This window comes from Sceloporus undulatus, chromosome 2, assembly GCF_019175285.1.
Source record: "Sceloporus undulatus isolate JIND9_A2432 ecotype Alabama chromosome 2, SceUnd_v1.1, whole genome shotgun sequence".
Lineage (NCBI taxonomy): Eukaryota > Metazoa > Chordata > Lepidosauria > Squamata > Phrynosomatidae > Sceloporus > Sceloporus undulatus.
In genome coordinates this window covers 218,269,479-218,285,488 of record NC_056523.1, presented here as the reverse complement: position 1 = coordinate 218,285,488, position 16,010 = coordinate 218,269,479, and the positions used below count along the sequence as shown (strand labels likewise).

The window sequence follows — 16,010 nt, the reverse complement described above, 5'->3', positions numbered from 1 at the left end:
GCATTGAGCCATGACAGTTAAAGTGGTGTCAGCCTGGATTATTTCTGCAGTGTGGATCCAGCCCTTGTGTGTCATGTCTTTTTAGATTGTAAACCTGAGGGCAGGGAACTATCAAATTAACAATTGTTAACTGCCATATACACTGATTATGCTATATAAATAAATGATAACAACAACAGTAACAATAATAATTTAGATCTAATCTGCACTGCAAAAATAATGCAGTTGGACACCACTTTAACTGCCACAATTCAATGCTATGGAATTGTGGGATGTGTAACTCATTTTGGAATCAGAGCCCATCATGAGAGGTTCAAAGGCTGCTACCACACTGCAGAATGTATGCCCTCTAGCACTGCTTTAACTGTCATGGCTCCACTCTGTGGAATCCTGGGATTTGTAGCTTATTGAGGCACTAGAGCTCTCTGATAAAGATAAATATCTCCCAAAATTACAAATCCCAGAATTCCAAAGCATGGAGCCATGGCAGTGAAAGTAGTGTCAAACTGCATTAATTCTGCAATGTGGCAGAATTCTACCAAAGTTTGTGTTTTTCCCCCTAGGCAAACTATTCTTCATTCTTCACAGGCTGTGAAAGGTGAATGTCATCCCTGATCACATCCAGAGATATGCCACAAGATCATTTTTCAGTGGTGTGGCTTCCTGTGTGTAGTTGAGTAATCAGAAATTATTGCCTCAGGCCCAACCTGGGAAGGCCACAAAGTAACCTTCAAAGATACATATGTTTATTAAAAATTGCTAATGTATTTCTTTTCCCCATGGAATCATTAAACATGTTTTCAAAGAATGGGATGCCCAAAGCCACAGATTGGTGATAGGCTTTCGTATACTGTCAACTTGCCTACATACACTTCAATGTTTCACAGATGAAAACCAAGGCACTTGTGGCCCAGCAACATCAGAGTGAGGTCAAGACAACAAAGATTATTATTGATGAGGAAGAAGAGATAAGCCAAGACAGTCTGCAACAGTTGGCTTTTGCCTCAGCCTACAGGGAAGGGCAAGACTCTGCAACCTCCTGCCTCTTCCCTTTTGCTGAGTTAACTGAGTGCAAACTGCTTTTGCATTTTGAACCAAGTTTGCAGCAATGGGCATAAGACAGGATGATGGGGGAAAGTGGGAGGAGGAAAAGAGAAACTGAGACATTTTAAAAGTAGCTGGAAAAGTGGGATGAGAAACAATTAATTGGGACTGTCCCTGCCAAATTGGAACAATTGGAAGGCATACAACTACAGCTACCAGAGCCATTTTTAAAGCATGTGTGTGTGTGCATGTGTGTAAGTGCTTCAAAATTACGCTACGGGGCAGGAGCATTTTGCTCATGTTTTAGGCCTGCCCTGGGCCAAGTTAGCTCCAAGAGAGGCCTTTTTTGAAATAGTAAAGGCCTGTGCAGACTAGCTATTAAGGCCGGCCTGGGGATGGAGTTGGGACATGGTGTCCATACAATGCAGGTCCGACTCTGCCCCCATGGCAGCATGATGCTGCATGCTGCTCCACATGGTAATCAGTGTCACAGCACTCCTCTGGCACTATGTTTACATGATGTAGCCCCAAAGGAGCACCTTAAAGCTGGGGCACCACAGCTATCGCTCCCTTTCCAGCGTGTAAAAAGGAGCCAATCCAGCACAACTGGAGGCGGCTGGTCTGCACAGCCTCTTAGTGACCTCCATTCAATTTCTGCTGTTAAAAAGGCTGTTCCAAAACAGAGTGAAGAATATCCCCCTGTTCCCTGGAGGCCATTTCATGGCAAAAAGTTCCATTTTTATTTATTATTTTTTATTTTTTTGCAGGAGCAGGCGTGGTCAAGCTTGCAGCTCTCCATGGTTTCTTGGTGGGGTCTAATGCGGCCCCCTACCCTTCCACAGTTGGCCATTCCTGAACTACAGTGTTGTCCTCAGTGCTGTCCTGCCCTTGAAGAAAACTCAAAAGCTTCAGGAAGTACAAAAGACACAGTTCATATACTTGTGGATATTGGGAGATATATTACAGCCAGTACCAACAGCACTGACTACCAGTATTCATGTGTGGTCAGTTCATGGTGCTGTACTAACCTATAATGATCTTCACAACTTCTAGATAGGCAATGAGTAGCGGATCATTGGTCCTCCACACGTGTTGGTGTACAGTTCTCTCTGTCCCTTACCAATGGCTAGTGCAGGTTAGTACAGAGTCTCTGAAAAACCGCATCTCCCTACACAAACCTGCCAGAGCATTAAAATCACCAGAGGAAGGCTTTCTCTTGGTCCCATCACCATTGCAGGCTTGCTTGGTGAGCACACAAGAGAGAGCCTTCTCGGTGGCTGCTCCCACCCTATGGAATGTCCTTTCGTGGAGGCTAGACTGGCCCTCTCCCTGCTTTCCTTTCCCCAGCAGGCAAATACATTTTTAGTTAAGCAGGGGTTTAAATATGTGATCACTGTCTGGCAAGGCTTCTTACTGGGGTACATAGTGTGTTTATTCAGTTTTTAACTTTTGTATCTTTAACGTAAATTTATACTTTTTTAATAAGGTGAGTTTAATTTTTTTAAAATTTTTACTGTTACATTTTTAGCTAATTTTATCTCTAACCCACCTCTGGGAGAAAGATAGCATATAAAACAAATAAATAGGACATGGTGGCTCGGGTGTCTGTCACTTCAAGTCCAAAACATCTGGAGGATCACCATTACTCCATCCCTGCTCTAGGCCTTACTTTCTTTTAAAAATATTTTCAAACCATGGATGCTTGAATCCATGGATAAAAAAATCCATGGATATGGAGGGCTGACTGTATGACTTAATGGTCTTGTAGTCTCCATCTTTTAAGATAGTGATGTGTACTACCTACTTCACTTACTTTAACATATCTTCAACCAACTGTGCTGCATTTGAAGAAATTCTGCCCTCATAGCACCTCAGCATTAGTAGTTAACTCTCTCCTTTCTTGAATGATTCCTTGGTCCATGGCTCATGCTCTCCTCTCTAGAAGAAATGCAAGCATTATGGAATTATGACCTCACAGAGCCAAGTAGCTTCTGGCCAATCCCAGTAGATTCTCACAGATATATTCAGCTTCAGATCTCAGAGCTAACATTCCACAAAAGTATGGTTGGTTTTAGATTATTGTTTTAAACTTTGTATGTTTTAAATGTTATATTTGTAATTTTTATATTTTTTACGATTTTAACTGTACAATTTTAATGGTTGTTTTAATGTGTTTTATATATGTTGTTAGCTGCTTGAGTCCTACTTTGGGAGAAAGGTGGGATAAAAATAAAATAAATAAATTCAGTATTGGATATGGAGACTGGATAGCAAAGTCCATTTTCTCATAGATCAGAACCAGAGTCTTACAAGAGAAAGTAGCTCTCTTTGTAAGGCAATGTGTACATCCAAAATCTGATGAGTAAGCCTTGAAGAGTCAGAATCTGAACTTCATCCCCAAAGTCCTCTCTGGCTTCACTCCCTTGCCAGGTATGGTCACTGGATGTAGTCAGGCCTTTCAGCTTAATGTCCTGGCTCTGCAACAGCCATCTTGGCTAGCAGTTGCTTACCTCAATTGCTCATCTCTGAGGGAACATCTCCCCTCTTGGGTACAGGCCTCTGTTCTGCTTCATTGTTTGTCGAAAGGGGACATCTACTGTCCATTTTATTTGGCTGGCTGTGATACCATACTACTAGCAGAAAACATCACAGGCTTGGAACAGTTATTAATGAAGGTCAAAGAAGAAAGTGCAGAGGCAGGCTTAATGGTGAAGATAAAGATGGGCTATAGACCGCCGCTTTGAGGCGGTCTGCCGCCACTGCTGTTTGCTCCATAAGGGAGCCGCTGCAGCCAAACCGCGCGGCTCCGTTACGGAGCAAAAAAGGCACCAGGGGCGCATTCGCAATGTCATTAGTGCCGCGACACATTCGGACGCACAGCGTCCGATATGTAAAAATGGCGCCGGTCATGTGGAACAGCTGGCGCCATATTGTACGGACAGAGTCCGTATTAGAGCCAGGGGCGTCTAGAAGAGACGCCCCCTTTTTAAAATGGGACGTCCTGCGGACGTCCCAAGTGCCAGTCTGTAACCAGCCATTGAAAACAAAAATAATGACCATAGAAATTGAAATACTAAAAGAGTTCTTGTGCTTGATCAAACATACACCAGGAAGGAGACTTCAGTCAAGAACACAAGAAGACTAGGAATGGGAAGCGCTAGAAAAGATCCCAAAGAGTGAAGATACAACTGAATCTTACAAGCCATTGTAGTCCTTATTACCATGTATAGATGTGAGTGAAGAAAGCGGATAAGATGAAAATCAAATTCACTGGAGATGTGGTGCTGGAAAAGACTTTGGACACATCATGAGAATGCACGACTCACTAGATAAGACAATAATGCTAGAAAAGGTGGAGGGACGCAGAAATTGAAGACTATCACAGGCCAGGTGAATAGACTCAGAAACGTCATGGGAATGAATTTATAGGACCTAAGCAAAACAGTGGAAGACAGGGAGTTTTGGAGATGTCTCCTCCACAGGGTTGCAATGAATCAGGGTCGACTCAAGGGCTGTTCATAATAACAACAACAAAGGACTTATAGTTAAAAAATAATGTTTCCATGTTTTAGTTATGGCACTGCCAGTATATGCATTTGTACAGGTACCTTCTTCTCAAAACAATACACTGTCCCCTCACCAGGATTGCGGTACTTCTTCTTCTTTCCCCTTCTACCTGTTTTACTATAAGCTGTCTTGAACTATAGAAAGGCACCTATAAATGCTATAAATAGTGTGATACTGAATCCTACTTTCCACTCATTAGGAAGAGCTGCATTGTATGCCTGCTTAAATTACAGCAATTGTTTCCAAGAGCCAATGTAGAGTTCTAAACAATGGGAGGCCAGGGTTTGAATCCCTGCTTGACCATGGAAACCCACTAAGTGACCTTGGTCAAGTCACACTCTCTCAGCTGCAGAGGAAGGCCAGGACAACTTCTCTCTGAAGAAACTTGCCAAGAAAGCCCCGTGATATGTTCTACAAGTCTTAGAGTTGCTATAAGTCAGAAATGACTTGGAGACATAGAACAACAAAAGCGTCCAAATAAGAAGTTTGTGCAGATCTGCATCTTTGCCCCCACCCCATTGGTGATAATGCAGTTCTTTTCTTTTGGATAACATGAAAGCACCAAGTGATCACTCAATTCACATGTTAATACTGCTGGTGGGAGAGAGAAAAATGGTGATATCTTCCAGGGCTAGTTTGTTTTTTGTACAATGGCTTCTGAGGAAGAAATACATGTTTAAAAATGCTAGTAGCACAGAGGGACCTGCTCAGGACCTCAGTTTGCATCCCTGAAGCCCCCATTAAAAACCAGTATTTTTTCTTCTCCAAACCCATCCGAAATGGAGCAAAACATTGTAACACACAGTGGTTTTGACTCCACATCCCCGCATGCAACAACAACAACAACTAAAAATGAAACCATAAGCCATAACAGGAGCTCAAGTGCAGCCTGCTGGGTGAGGGAAAGGGAGTTAAAGAGTGAAAAATAACCCGCTGCCTTTCCCCATCCCTGTAGAAACCGGACTCTCAAACATCCACTAGCCTTTTAAAGTAAAAACAATGATGATTCCTTTTGAGAAGGTGAGATGAGGAAGGTAACCTGGGCCTTAAAATGATTAGTGATGCCCAAATTACTTTTTGGGAGGGGGAATATCATTACCAGAATCCCCTAGTCATCACAGTTATGACCATGCTGTCTGGAGAATTCTTGAACTTATAATTTGAAAAAGGAACTTTCCAAAGCTTTGGTTATGGCACCGCCAATGTCCACATCTGTACAGATGCCTCCTTTCCCAACACAATATAGTGTGCAACAGGAGTATGGCATTAACTTACAGCTTGGGAAGATTGCTTTTGAAGTTTGGTGCTGAGAAAAGAAAGTGGAATTCTGTGTTGAGTACCACAATAATAATGTAATTTATCATCATTTTCGCAGCATAAAATTCGTTCTTAGTGACAAGGATTACTAATGGTAATGGATTGTTTTCTTTCTCTGCAGTTTGTATTCATTACCACACTGACTCAGCTTCTTTGTTTTTGGTCTTATTCTCTCTGGAAAAAAAGCAATGTATACAGTTTAATCATGTTACTGGGATAATTTGTGCACGTTGAATATTCAGTTTCAGCAGCATGATGAGATGGAGGGTGTTGGAGCAAAGAGAACTGATATGGATACCCCAAAATTAGTTTGTGTGCTGGCAGTCTTTTCAAATCATTAAGTAAATTTCTTTAAAAACACTTTATCTGGCAAAACTGATCTCTTTCTTTTGTCTTACTCTGTGGGAGACGTATGGCATCAAACCCTGCAAAGAGCAATCCATAATAAAATTGGAGGAGGAATGATAAAGAGCTGAGTCCTGGTTTTGGGGGAAAGGTGTGGTATAAATAAAGTGGCAGCATGGTGTAATGGTTTGAGCATTGGACCATGACCAGGGTTTGATTCCCAGCTGAGCCATGAAACCCAGTGGGTGACTTTGGGCAAGTCGCATGCTCTCAGCCTCAGGGGAAGGCAATGGCAGACCTCCTTTGAACAAATCTTACTAAGAGAATCCCATGATAGGTTTGCCTTAGGGTCACCATAAGTCAGAGAGGACTTGAAGGCACACAACAAACTTACAAATAAAGATTATCACCACCTTCACCACCATAGCTGGGCTAGCCTGATAAGAGTCGAAGCGGAATTTAAATAAGTTTCAGTACTGACAGGATGCAGCCGTGGCAGTTAAATTGGAATCATAGTGCAACAACTGTGTAATGTAAAAGGAACCTAACGGCTTGAACAGACAGGCCAAAGTAAAGCTGCTTCGGGTCAATTTGGATGTATGCTGTTTAAATGACATCTTAAGAGGCCAGAGGCTGCACCAAAGCTGCACTCCAATCCTTAGGAGTGGAGTATGGCTTTGGCGTGGCTTCCAGCCTTTTAGGATGCATGCATAATTTAAACAGCATACCTTCAAAGTGACCCGAAGCAGCTTTATTTTGGCCTGTCTGTTCAGGCCGTTAGGTTCCTTTTACATTACACAGTTGTTGCACTATGATTCCAATTTAACTGCCACGGCTGCATCCTGTCAGTACTTAAGATATCTTTCACTTGCTTTCTCAAGAGAGCTTGCTTGGGACCCAGTTGGAAGGTGACACTCGAACCTGTGTGTGTGCTCACTTGGATATTGAAACCCAGGGATTCAGTAATTCCCAAACTAGTATCAACATAAATGCATTATAATGTGATATAGTGCTTTGACCACTATATTTCCACCCTGAATACCCAGATGTTGTTGGACTCCACTTCCCATGATTTTAAGTCATCATGACGAATGGTCAGTCTTGGCTGGTTTTCTTCTTTCTTTCTTTCTTTCTTTCTTTCTCTCTCTCTCTCTCTTTCTTTCTCCATCCTTCACATTTTAGAGCCACCCAATACCCAAGGTCATCCATTGGTATCCAGATCAATTAAAAATGTGATAAAATATGTAACAATGTAACAATAAAACAACACAGATGCAACAAGTCCTAAAAAAAGCAGCTGGGATAAACAAAATGAAAACTCGTAATAAACCATAAGTGAAGCCAGGAGCAAAGCTAAAACTGTGTGGCCACTGACTCTCCTCATTCAGTAGCTGCCCTTGGAGGAGGGCCTCAAGTGATAACTCTAGGTGGGTCAAAGGAGCAACTGGGACTTAAACCCAGCATTTTTGAAAAGGATCTGGAAACAGATTGACCGTCAGATGGGTAAAGTGCTAGCATAATGTGCTTATAAAAGCCAGTACCATTTAACAGCCTAACAGTCCTGTTTGGGACTAGCGGTGCATCTACATTGTAGAAATAATGCAGTTTGACACCACTTTAACTGCCATGGCACCAGCCTACAGAAACCTTTGACTAAAGCCTAAAGATCTTGTAAAACTACAGACCCAGGGTTCCATACGATAGAGCTACAGCATTTATAGTGGCATTAAACTGCATTATTCCTACAGTGTAGATGCACTCCAGCTGAAGTTTCCCAACCCATTCTCAAAGGCTGCTGTGGGGTCACAGCATAATTTGGGGGAGCTTGGTTATAAACTGGGTCCACTACTCACTTGCATATTAACTTCATTGTTCTACATGTCTTTATTCTTTGGTTGTATTTTTCTCTACCAGCTTTTGACTTGGCCTTAGCAGTTCTAACCTGTCATCATCTGGCCTGAATTCCACTGTGAACTTGTGAACCTAGTTCAATTTGCCATATCAATGCAGCTCAATTTAGATTTCGCAGTATACATTGGATTTCTGAACTAGATTGCCCCTGGCTAAAAGGCCCAGTCCAAACCCTGACAGTTTGATTTACATGAAGGTGGGGAAAAAATCAGGGTATTAACTTAGCATTCATTTTCTAGGGTGAATTGTGTGATACACACAAAAAGACAAACAGTTGAAGGAGATAGCAAGGGGAAGGAGAATTTGGAGTTTTCTTGCTATGGTAACTTGTTCAATTGCTTCTATTTGAAGAAAATTGACTCTAATGAGAAATAATTATAGATGGCTAAGGAGAGAAGATGTGTTTTCAAGAACTGCATTAGCAGGCTTTAAAAAGGAAGCCGGAAACAGCCAGAACTCTTAATGAACGAGGTGTGATATATGGGATGGAATTAACTACCCTAAAGGAACAGACATTGAAAAGTCAATTTCGAAACAGGAGAGACATTGAGTATATCTACATCCCAACAACCCTGTGTGAGCATTCAGGCAACACATAGGAGGAGGATGTTTGGTGGACATATGCAACCTCCTAGTCACAATCCCATCTGCCCACATATTTTGTAGATCTTCACAAGATACGAATAAAAAAATCGGGAAGGGGGGGCTAAATGTGTTTGGCTGAATGCGTTTACAAACTTCCCCATGACCTTATGGTTTTATGACCCCTTGTCAGATCTTACCACAAGGGTGGGTTTGTTATTGCAGTGTGCCTTCAAGTTGCTTCTGACTTATGATAACCTTAAGGAGAACCTGACAGCCAGCGTGACATAGTGGTTTGAGTGTTGACTCTGTAGTCGAGGGTCCAGTTCCTTGATCAGCCATGAAACCCGCTAGGTGACCTTGGGCAAGCCATAGTCTCTTAGCCTTAGGGTAAACCAATGGCAAACCTCCTCTGAACAAATATTGCCAAGAAAAACCGCATGACAGGTACATGTTGGATCAGTATGTACTAGTAGACTGCTGGATTATAGCAAGGCTGGGCAACTCTGGAAGAATGGGGGGCTGCATTAGCCCCGTAGAAGTCCTTGGAAGGCTCCACACCCCCAGAAAACCCTCTACAAACTTATTTAAAATTCCAAACACTTTCTAGAGGGTGAGGGGTGCATTTTATCTATATTTTAGCCTCTTTTTAACAACATCACTTCCTGTTCAGTTCCTTTTTCGAGAATAGTTTCTCCTTAATCTAAATTGCTCCAGGGGGCTAAAATAGTAACAAAAATATCCCCACATTTTGAGGGCATTTGGGGGCAAAAAAAAAACCCTTTGGGGGCCACAAAAACATCCCTGAGGGGCCATATGTGGTCCACAGGCCAAACTATACCCATCATTGATTTACAATATATTGGGAAATACTTTGAAATAACAGTTGTTTAATAAAATGAACAGAAAAGTTTTCCAATTCACCTTCAACTTATGCTGGAACCACTGACTTGTACAAAATTAAATATAGGCCGGTTACAGACCGGCACTTGGGACGTCCGCAGGACGTCCCATTTTAAAAAAGGGGCATCTCTTCTAGACGCCCCTGGCTCTAATACGGACTCTGTCCGTACAATATGGCGCCGGCCGTTCCACACGGCCGGCGCCATCTTTACGTATTGGACGCTGTGCGTCCGAACGTGTTGCGGTGCTAATGACGTCACGAGTGCACCAGCAGTGCCTCGCGACATCATTAGGGCGCCGCAGAAAGAAGCTCCATTTTGGAGCTTCTTTTTTGCTCTGCAAGGGAGCCGCACGGTGTGGCTGCGACGGCTCCCTTACGGAGCAAACGGCGGCAGCGGCAGACCGCCTCAAAGCGGCGGTCTATAACCCTCCACTGATGTGTAGTTGCAAATCATCCCATAAGAGATCACATGGAGTATAGTCGGTGGTTATCTTTACCCGCTGAAATATGGGATTCTGTCCTGGGCCCAGTGCTATTCAACATCTTTATCAATGACTTGAATGAAGGAATAGAGGTCATGTGTATTAAATTTGAAGATGACACTAAATTGGGAGGAGTAGCTAATATCCCAAAGGAGAGGATCAAAATTCAAAATGACCTTAATAGATCAGAAAGCTGGTTCAAACCTAACAAAATGAATTTCAAGAGGGAGAAATGTAAGATACTACATTTAGGCAGAATTATTATTATTATTATTATTATTATTATTAAGTTTTATTTATAAAGCGCTGTAAATTTACACAGCACTGTACATGCAATCTTTTAATTAGACGGTTCCCTGCCCTCAGGCTTACAATCTAAGAAGACATGACACAAAAGGGGAAGGGATTGGAGGATGGAGCCAGATGCCTTCTGGGAAGGGCTCAGTTCCTTTGGGGAGGCCGGATGGGATTGACCTACCTCCTCTCTCCCTCAGAGGCCAGGATGGAGCCAGAAAAAATGAAACGCACAGATATAGGATGAGGGTCATTTGGCTTAACAAGACTATATGAGAAAGGGATCTAGGAGTCCTAGTAGCAACCAGTTCAACATAAGCCAACAGTGTGATGCAGCAGTAAAAAAAAAAAAAGCCAATGTGATTCCAGGCTGCATCAACAGAAGTATAGTGTCTCAAAGAGAAGGTTAAGAGGTGATACGATAGCCCTGTTTAAATACTTGAGGGGATGTCATTCTGAGGAGGGAGCTCACTTGTTTTCAGCTGCTCCGGAGACTAGGACCCGGAGAAATGGATGCAATCTACAGGAAAAGAGATTCTACCTCAACATTAGGAAGAACTTCCTGAGAGTAAGGGCTGTTCGACAGTGGAACACACTCCCTTGGAGTGTAGTGGAGTCTCCTTCCTTGGAGGTCTTTAAGCAGAGGCTGGATGGCCATCTGTTGGGGATGTTTTGATTGAGAGTTCCTGCATGGCAGGGGGTTGGACTGAATGACCCTTGTGGTCTCTTCCAACTCTATGATTCTATGATCATGGGACGTAATAATGCCACTCTGTTCTGCTTTGGTCAGGCCTCACTTTGAATACTGTATCCAGTTCTGGGCACCATAATTCAAAAAGGATGTTGAAAAGCTGGAGCGTGTGCAAAGGAGGGCCACCAAAATGGTATAGACTCTGGAAACCATAAAGCCCTATGAGGAGAGACTTAGGGAGCTGGGTATGTTTAGCCTGGAGAAGAGATGGTTAAGAGATGATAGGATGGGATATCATATTGAACATGGAGCAAGTTTGTTTTCTGCTGCTTCAGAGTCTAGGACCCATGGCAATAGATGCAAACTAGAGAAAAAGAGATTCCACCTCAACATTAGGAAAAATTTCCTGACAGTAAGAGCTGTTCAACAGTGGAACACAATTCCTCAGAGGGTGGTGGAGTCTCCTTCTTTGGAGGTTTTTAAATAGAGGTTGGATGGCCATCTGCCGGGGGCATTGTGATTCTGTGTTCCTGAATAACATGGTGTTGGAATGGATGGCACTTGACATCTCTTCCCACTTTATGATTATATGATTCTATAATTCTAGCACTGCTTTAGATCTGGCTCCATCTCCTGACACTAGCTCCATTACCTTTTTTTTTAATTGTTAAAAGAAAAGAGGGGAAAAAATCACATAGAATTTAGCACATATACATACACATGATTACATATATTACATATTCACATACACATAACTATCTACCTACAATTATACAACCATACATACAAAAAGGAGAAATTATGTAATGTTCTATTTATTCCTTAAATTGAAGTTCTCATATAACTGTCTTAAGTAAACAGCTACTAGCATTTCTCTGTCCTTTCTTTTCTTTTCTGAGAGGCGTTACAAACCGCTGCTTTGCGGCGGTCTCCCAGTGCTGCTGTTTGCTCCGCAAGGGAGCCGCCGCAGCCAAACCGCGCAGCTCCCTTACGGAGCAAAAAAGAAGCTCCAAAATGGAGCTTCTTCTGGCCGCCGCCATTTGTTAAGGACAGAGTCCGTAACAGGAAGAGGGGCGTCTGGAAGAGACGCCCCTTTTTAAAACTGGGACGTCCTGAGGACGTCCCAAGTGGCAGTTTGTAACCCGCCTATATCTTCTCTTCTTAAATATTTTTCTTTCTCTAACTATTTACCTATCTTCTTCTTTATCTTGGACACTAGCTTCATTATCAAAGAGCTTGGCAGACCTCCCTTCAAGTTCAAAGTGAAGTCCTTCCCCTAACCTGGAAATCTGTCCATACCTCTATAAACACTGAGGTCTTTAGAAGAACCTACATGCCAAAGAGCAGGTCTTCCATGTTCAGGGATTTCCATGTCCCCCCTTCTCGGCCTCATTCATACCAGCTGAGTTAAATAATTTTAAATTGTTGTTTCTGTTTCTCATGGAAATGTATTTCCATCCTCACTAAACCACAATTGCTAGTTTTCTTTGAGAGAAGTCATGACAATTACTGACATGCAGTCAACATAAGTTAGCCCTGCAGATAAGCTTATCTCAGGATGTAGATAAGCTCCATTTAAGATGTAAGATTTTACATAAAGATAAGAAGCGTGAAAATAGAACAAAACAAAACAAGGCCTTACCAGCTTTGGACCTGAACACTTTGCTGGCACAGATCACAGCACTTTGCAAGCTGGTAGAATGACCCCTACCTGATGAGGGAAATTTAAAGCAGCTTAAACCTCAAGATACTAAATATCAGAAAAGCATATATTCCCTCTCCATAGTGTCTTAGGGCCTGAACAGACAGGCCAAAATAAAGCTGCTTCGCATCACTTTGGAGATATGCTGTTTAAATGATGCATGCGTCCTAAGAGGCTGGAAGCCATGCCAAAGCCTCGCTCCATTCCTAAGGACTGGAGCGCAACTTTAGCACAACTTCTGGCTTCTTAAGATGCATGTGTAATTTAAACAGCATACTTCCAAAGTGACCCGAAGCAGCTTTATTTTGGCCTGTCTGTTCAGGCCCTTACTCCCTCATTTCAGACAAAAGACCAGTACTTTCATTGCCACTAGCAGAAGGAAAAGTCTGTTCTAATTAAAGTCTTTTGCACATTTACCCTCCTCCCTAGGAATCTATTGAGTCACATGTGTCCTTCTTATACTATTGGCCCTTCATATCTAAAGATTCTTTATCCATGGATTCAACTATCCACAGCTTGAAAATATTCCATAGTATATAAATTCCAAATAGCAAACCTTGATCTTGCTATTTTATATAAGGAGAACCATATTACTATGTCATTGCATTTAATGGGAATAGAGCATCCATAGATTTTGGTATCCACAGGGTGTCCTGGAACCAAATGCTGGCGGATACTGTATCTTCCTCCTCATCCTTGTCATTTTACTGTGTCCCAAAGACTAAACCTCTGAGATCAACACTGGGCTAACAACAGAAGTCTTCACTTCCTACTCCCTTTTACTCTGTATTCTACATATATTTATTGAGAGGCAAGTCTCCTTGCTTCACAATAAATATATGTAGAATTCAGTGGTACTTACTTCCAGTTTAGTGGGTGCAGCGTTGTAGTCCAAGATCACAACTTGAATGGTTGTGCTGCTATGTTGTGCATCAAAATATAATGGGGATAGTGCATGTATGTGTGTAGATTTCGGTAGGGTTTCATCATACAGCCCCACGGTTACTTTTACAGTGGTGCGGGACAGCTTCACTAGATGGTAGAGGAGGACCATGATATTATGGTTGATGTGTTGGCTCATGGAATGATCCATACTGCTGCCCCTGCTCTATTGTGGGCACAGAAGCAACAGTGAGCTTGACTGCAGGAGGATGCCAGTAGGTGTACCACAAGCTGTCATATTGTAGCATTCATATTTTTGTTTTAAAAAGTGAAAGTAACATTTATAAGTTACATATGATAAACAAGAAAGCAGAGTTCCTTTCAAATATGACAACTGTAATGGTAAGAAACTGCTTTTTGCACACTGGAACTATAAAAGGGGAGCCAACATGGTGTAATTGTTTGAGCACTGGGCTAGGCGTATCGAGACCAGGATTCAAGTGCCAGCTCAGCCAGAGAAACTCCCTGGGCAACCTTGGGCAAGTCACACTCAGAATCAGATGATGGCAATGGCAAACCTCCTCTGAAGAAACTTGCCAAAAAAAAAAAAAAAGAAAAAAAAGAAAAAAGAAAAAAACAACATGATTAGGGTTGCCGAAAGTTGGAAATGACTTGAAGGCGTGCAACAACAACAACAAACCATCCACATTCAAGATTACATGTCTTCTTCTGATGCCTCTCCTCCAGCCCTGGTTAGCTTTTCTGCTCTCCAAATAATACAACAATGATGATATTACATGCATCTGCAGGTAACACCTAGTTTGGCCCTAGTACCAAGACCCATCTGTATGTGTTTTGGGTCATTATAGCAAGATGCTATGTGTACTGTTCAACAGCACTGACCTTTACAAGAGAGCTCTCTGGCAGGTTTAGGAGAAGTGTTCACTCAGTTATTTTGCTTTCAGCAGGCTGGAGTAAACCGCTGTGAATTCCTATCCTCCTGGTGCTAGCTCAGAATACTTGGCATACCCCATCAATTTATATGTCATATTCCTCAGCTGATTTTAGATACAAAACGGGCTTAAACATTGGCATTGTGGATAAGCATCACTCATTTAAAAGGAGTGGGTAGAGGGAGAAGTCTAAATTAATATCTGCAGAAGAAGGAGAAGCCAACTCATACTCCAAGGGAACTGAGCTTGCATTGCAGTCTGTCATCGCCTGGAAATTAACTTGTCAAATCTGATTAACAGTGTCAGGGAAGGAGACAACCCAACTCACCCAAGAAGAGGTTTGTTCAGCTATGAGGTCAGAAACTGATAACCTTTCTTCACCTCTTTCAGCAAAGGATGTTACTAAACATTTCACAGGAGGGTGTGTGGACTTACGCTCCCACTCCTTTCTTTCCCCTGCCTGCTGTGTCTCTTCTGGATGGTGGCTCAGAAATGAGAGCATCACACCTTTCTTACATAACAGTAGGTGGGTGTGCTCAGAGCAGACACTTAATGTGCATGAGAGATGCTGATGAAGACATATGCTGCTTTTAAGTTTATTTTTGAACATTGCAGAGCCAGACAGCTTGACAAGGTGTACTTTGAGCTTGATTTGACTGAACTAATATTACCATTTAAAGACAATAGGGTTCCAAATTCAAGGGCCATTTGGCCTGTAGGAATTTTACTGGTAACAATGCTTAAGACAGTAATTCCCAAGTTTTGTGCTGAATCACATCACTGTGTGAGAATGCAAGAAAGTAATAGAATTTAATTGGTAAACGACTTTGAGTGCCATTCTTGGGAGGAAGATAGTGTATAAAGTTAATGACTACGCTGCCGCTGGTACTACTACTGAAATGTGCCCCTGTTTGATCTAAAAAAAAGAAAAATTGTATCCTTGCTATCTAAAGTCTAACAAACCCTGGCAGCATTTAGCTATTACATTTCAAGTGATCAAGGCAATTTTTTCCAGCTTGATTCCCTCCAGATGTGCTGGATTACAACTCTCATCACCCCATCCTGGAAAACATCTATCAAACTTTTGGAAAATATCTATGCAAGTAGAAGTAAGACAGTTAGGTTCACATTTAACTTGACCTTGTGTATGGGACGCCTTTTCAGACTCAAGAGAGAACAGCATGGTTCAGAATCAGCCTCTCTGCAGTTGTCAGGCCATGAAGACAGAAGATCCCATCTGATCTTGGAAGCTAAGCAGGCTCAGCCCTAGTTAGTATGTGGTTGGGAGATACTAAGGAATAACAGATTCTGTAGGCCATTTTTCAGAAGAAAACAG

General features: G+C 42.2%; 1 long non-coding RNA gene across 1 annotated transcript in view; it reads right to left on the bottom strand.

The window, feature by feature from the left end:
* Positions 1-12,850, bottom strand: part of LOC121920179 — a 39,502-nt gene extending 26,652 nt beyond the window's left edge. The window contains exon 1 of the long non-coding RNA XR_006101688.1: positions 12,780-12,850. This is a non-coding gene — a long non-coding RNA (uncharacterized LOC121920179). The remainder of the gene's footprint in view (positions 1-12,779) is intronic.
* Positions 12,851-16,010: the final 3,160 nt, after the last annotated feature.